Raw genomic sequence first — 6,009 nt, 5'->3', positions numbered from 1 at the left:
GGTCTAAAATCTTCCATGTGGCATTGCTTCTGCTCAGATTGAAAACCAAGGTCTCTCTAGTGGCTGATGGGAAATGTATAACTTTTGCTTTGGAATTTTAATTTCTTAGGAATAAACCCTGAGAAAGTAGTAATGCCAGCTGTAGACAAGTGTTACGTGAAAGGGTAGTCATCTATATTTTATATATATGTATATATACATGTATATATACATATATATACACACACATATGTATATATTCATTCTATCTCCTGCCCACCTTGTTAAAGACAGGTTTATACGTCACTCTCACATGTTATTTTCGGTCAATATGGGAAAACGTGGGGCCTGGGTCAGTGGCTACACAGAAAGGACCCTTAGAGACGGCAGACCCAGGGAATTCTCTGCTGCCCTGGGCTTGAATTGTTCCTCAGTAGTGTGACTCTTCAAACTATTGACCTTGTGGGAAATTTCCAGAAATAATAGCCTTGGGAACTTGAAATCAACCCCCCTCTGCAGCTGCATCTGCTTCTCTGCTGATGAGAGATTGTCAGCCTTTCTCCTCAGGCGCGTCCTGTTGTCCTAAGAGACACAAGAGCCAGTTGTTTTACCAGCAAACCGAGTTTATTTGGGAATAGCCATGAATTGCAATTCTGGGCAAGCATGTTATAGCAAAAGCTACAGGTAAGTCTGACAGGCAAAGCTGAGGAACATTACTTCATGGAGAAAAAGGAGGAAGTTGGCCGGCTGGGGTGGGGGAAGGTGGTTTTGCAGGAAAGCCCCCTGGAGGAAAGCAGAGCTCAGGGTCATGGTTTCTCAAGGCGCAGTGGCTGGGCGGGGAGGGAAAGCCCCTTGTCCTGCAGGGCCAGGAGGAGGGGCTGCCGCGTGGGAGGTGCCTCTACTTGTCCAGGTGGGTGATGGAGGACTCTCCCCGCCTCCCACCCCTGCCCCAACCGCCCCCCCCACATCGTGAGTGGGGGGGGGGCCCTCTGGCTGCTGGACTTCATCTGCAATGAGGTTTCCCTTCATTAATTTTCAGTTTTCCAATTCAGACATCTGTGTGTGGCATTTGCTGTGTTTTGTGATATCTCTACTGACTTTAGCTGTTGGAAAAGGTTACTTAAAAAGGGAGAACATTATAATCAAATATGGCAGTTTAGTAGTAGTGCAGTTTTTTTCTGTGTGTGTGTTTTTCCTTTTGAAATGTTAATTTGTCCATCTTTGAAATACATGAACTATACTGTTACAGGTGAACTTGAACGTCGTTTTCTATCTTCGTCTGGTCTTTTCTCCTTTCCTCTCACACACAGAAACAACAACTACTAAAACATCTCACATAAATTTAGCGAGATTTCTCCCTGTTTTTCTATTTTTACTGTCTATAGATGTGTTCACAAACTATATAAAATAATGCTTTGGGCTATTTGTAAATTTATATATGAGGGGGTCCCAAAAAACCCAGAATTATCTTCTGGAGGGCAGGCTGCTTGTAGTCCAGCCTTCCCCTGCTAGGCAAGGGTCTGGAAACCTATCTGTATCGGTGGACCAGCTGGCATTGTTGTGAGAGGCTGTGTTTGGCTTCAGTGAATTTTTTTTTGGAAAACTCAACATGTTTGGCCATTTCACGATGGGTGGCTTACAAGCACACCTGCCCACACCACGCTGAGTGTTCAGCAGTTTTGCACCAAAAACCGCACGATCCCCTGGGCCCCACCCTCCCTATTCACTCTATCTTGCCCCTGAGGAACTTTTGTTTGTTTCCCTAGATGAAAAAAACTCCTCAGAGGGAAATGTTTTCCTGATGTGGAAGAGGTGAAACAAAAAATGGCAGAAACACTAAAAGGCATCACGATCAATGAGTTTGAAAACTTCTGAACAGTGGAAAAAACATCTTGATAAGTATATTGTATCAAATGGAGATACTTTGAGGGTGACTGCAGTTCACACACGTAAGAGTAAGTACGCAATTTTTTGTAAAGAAATTCCGTTTTGTGTGTTTGGGTTTTTTTTGTTTTTTTTCCTGGCTCCCCCCTTGTACATGCTGCCATGCAGTGTGGACCACTCTGTAACTCAGTTTGGAAAGTACACATTGTGAGTTTGGAGCACCCACGTGGGCACAGTGGGGGCCTCTCGCGCAGGTGTCTCTGCGTTGGCTGGTTTTCCAGGCGTTGGAAACACCCTCCCACTTTAGCAAATGGGAGCGCGGTTCAGCGTGTCCCACATCCGGAGGCCGGGCCTCGCCCCCGGGCGTCCATGGCTCGCAGCCGGACTCTCACTCTGTGAGCGCTGGCATCAGTCGGGCCCTGGGTAAATGAGATCCGGTTCCACCGAGCTCTCCTGCTTCAGCTCCCACTCCGCCCGCCTGTCAAGTCCCCTCTCGGTTTTCAGCCCCTGTGGAGAGCCCCCTTTGGTTGTGGGTTGGACCGCTTACACCTCCTGGAGCCGCACCTGGAGGGCGGAGCTTGGCGGAGTCCTGCTCTGAAATCAAGAATGGGGAGGAGGGGGGTCTGGGGATTCAGAGCCACTGTTGGCCAAGCGTTGATTGCCCATCACTCTCACAATTCCTTCAGTTGAGCTGGATGATACTTTTTTTTTTCCATTATAAATATATTTTTTATTTTTTATTTATTTTTTTTCAGAATTTTAAGTAGACTTTATTTATTTATTTATTTATTTTATTCAGTTACAATTGTCTGCATTTTCTCCCCATCCCTCCACCCCACCCCAGCAAGTCCCACCTCCTTGCCCCACCTCCACCCTCCCCCTTGATTTTGTCTTTGTGTCCTTTATAGACCCTCCTATAGACCCCTCTCCCCACCATCCCCTCCCCACTCCCCTCTGGCTATTGTTACATTGTTCTTAATTTCAATGTCTCTGGTTATATTTTGTTTGCTTTTTTCTTCTGTTGATTATGTTCCAGTTAAAGGTGAGATGATATGGTATTTGTCCCTCACCGTCTTGAGTGGATCCAAAAACTATGGTACATTTACACAATGGAATTCTACGTAGCAGAGAGAAAGAAGGAGCTTATACCCTTTGCAATGGCATGGATGGAACTGGAGAGCATTATGCTAAGTGGATGATACTTTTCTAAGATGAGAAGAGAAAGGAAGAGGCTTGTTCCACCAGCACTTTGGGACTTGCAGCCTGGCTGATGAAGCCATTATGCAGGGGGAGGGCGTGTAAATGCCGCCTTTCTGGGTTAAAGATTTCTCCTTCAAAAAGGACTCTGGACCTTGTGATAAATAATCAACCACTTCAGAAGTCAAATGTCACATGAAATATTTCTAACCCTGAATTACTATGTAAGTCAGATCATGTGACTTAGTCTCCCAATTTAAGTTTTAACTTCCCTTTAAAATCTCTTGGATGGTTTGTTCTTGCGTTTTACCTGGTAGAAATAGACTCAAGATGTGTCTGTGTGGACATAAAATCGAACTTTGCTTCACGTACAATTAATTTTTAAACACTGGAATGCAGATCAAAATATTTCCTTGAGTTAGATTGTAACATCCACTTTCTTAAAAAAATTGAGATGTTTTCCTTTGGAAGAGGGTTGCCTCTTAAATGGCTGTGTTTTGGTGAGAATTGTTAGGAAACACTGAACGCCTGGTTCTCCCCCCATGACGCGGTCATCCCCACAGTCTCCGTCATCAGGCTGTGAACGAGCCGCAGGACCACTCAGCAGGGCGCCGTCTCTGATTCTGGGTGGTCTTTCATGCCTCCAGGGCGCACGTTCAAGGCGATTGCAGACAGCCTGCTGTTCCTAGTTGCCGCCACCAGGCTGGGCCCATCGGGTGCACACTCTGCCACCGGGTACAAGCTCATCGTGTCCAGCAGTGACTCAGGCGACTTGGGGGTGGCTCTGAAGCTGTCCCATCAGATGAATCTAAGTCTTGAAATGAGAGACTTGACTGAATGTCAGGGTCGTCTTTTGGAGTTCGGCCGCTTTCCCACTCCCACCAAACCCTGAGCCCACACGCCGTGTGCCGATTTCTGCTCAGAACCTCTGGTCCTCATCCTGATCCTGGCACATCCTTTCTTCTCCAAGTTCAAGTCAGGCTCCTGCTTGGTGTCACCATCTCTGGCAAATGGAATCAACCTGGTGATTGAGCTCAGACTGGAAACCATCTTTATTATTTTGCCTTCTGTTATTTTTGTCCCTTGCTGAGCAAAGTGGAGGGTCTCTGGTTACCTGCACCACGCATTCAGTTATATGCGCGGCTGCCACACGGTGAGTACTTCTCACTGTTTCTCCTTCAACGAGACTTTTCCCTGTTTACTTCCCAGTTTCAATGCCCCTGATCTCAGCGACCGCTGTGCCAGGATTGCTTGGCTACACCTGCAAAGTCTTACATTATGGAGGGTAGCAGCTGTGGAAAGGAAAAAGAACAATTGTGGCAAATAGGACTTTGAGGAGAAGATGTTGAAGAAAACTAGGAGTGCTTGTGGGCTGAGGTGTTACGTGATTCCAGATAGCACCTCAGTGAAGCTGATGTTTGTATTGTAGGAATGGTCTCATACTATTAGAAAGCAAGATGGTGTCGCACCCTCTAACCAGCACGGTCTGTGTCATTAATTATATGGGGCCGAGTGTCCAGACACCTTCGCCGTCTACCTGGGACTCGCAACAAGCATCTTTTACTTCATTGACTCACTTATTCGGACATCAAAGAAAGAAACAAGGATAAATCATGCAACAAAATAAAGCCATCTGCCATCCTTGTTACAATTGTTATTATTAACACCTCTTGTCACAAGAATGAATTTTAATAGTTTTTTGTTTCTTAAATCATTTTTCTATCAAAAAGTTTCTTCTTCCAAACCTGTAAGTCTAGATATTCTGAAATTGGCCAACAGTTTCCTGACCATGTACACATTTGGAGAATCTAGACAAATGCAACTAACAAAGACACTAACATTCAATATTCCAACCACTTGACCTAAAGGAAGAAACTCATTAGGTGTATTTTCTGCTTTCCAAATTGCATTGAACAAGTTATACCAAATGTTGCACTAATACACATCTTTCCAGCCTCCAAAATGTTTTTTCTTTGCCTTATGACCAGTCCTGAAGTGAACACTACACATTTCAGGGCAGGGGGTGTGTTTCCCTTCTGGTTGCACTTGACCCCTGCTACTAAGTCTTGTATCAGTCAGTATGGGCTAGGTTATCCTGCAGTAACAAATAGTCCCCCAATCTCAGTGATTTGCAGCAACCCGCTTCATGCTGCATGTCCCATGGTCAGCTGCTTTGGGCCACGTCATCTTCACCCGGGACCCAGGAAGGTAGATCAGCTTCAGTCTAGGACACAGCCAGTCTGACGGCAGAGGACAAAGAGACAACATTGGAAAATTTCTGGCTAAAAATGGCACTTGTCTTGTTGGCTCAAAATGCATCGGTTGAAGTGAGTCATGTGAACAATGTTGTTATCAATGAGACAGGGGATTGTAAGCCTTCCCCACAGGAGGGGAGGTGAATATGCGTACGCACACACTCTACCGCACTGCTGGACTGGCGCAGCAGAGAGAGCTGGACGCTGCGCTGAGTCACTGCCGAGCCCTGGACTCTCAGCCAGGCTTTCCAACCACAAAGCCAGCCATTCCAATCTGCTACTTACCTCACATGTGAGGGCTTTTTCCCTAATTACTAATTAGTTGGCATCTATTCACTTCTTATGCATAAGTGCCTGGTTTTTAGAGTTTGTTGTTACTTACTTTTGTCTCTGTTATTTCTTATGTTCTTTTACCTGCAGATGGTGGACAGGCTTTGTGGCCTTGTGATGGTCACTCATGGTGGACCGTTGGCCCTCCCGCTTTGGAAGTGCACAGGTGAGCACACAGCAACTGGGGATGTATTTGAGGGCGCACTCAGTGGCCAGAGGTGGGGTGAAGCCCTCTTCTGAGAGACACATTCATGGTAATCTCTTGTCCCTCCTGCAAGAACCCCGCTTAATGTTTCTTTCCTCTTATCCTTCCAGAGATATTTTAAAAATATTTTTATGCCTTAACAAAGAGGATTGCATGCTA

This window comes from Desmodus rotundus, chromosome 12 (assembly GCF_022682495.2).
Source record: "Desmodus rotundus isolate HL8 chromosome 12, HLdesRot8A.1, whole genome shotgun sequence".
In the NCBI taxonomy this organism is placed as follows: domain Eukaryota; kingdom Metazoa; phylum Chordata; class Mammalia; order Chiroptera; family Phyllostomidae; genus Desmodus; species Desmodus rotundus.
This window is presented reverse-complemented; position numbering follows the sequence as displayed.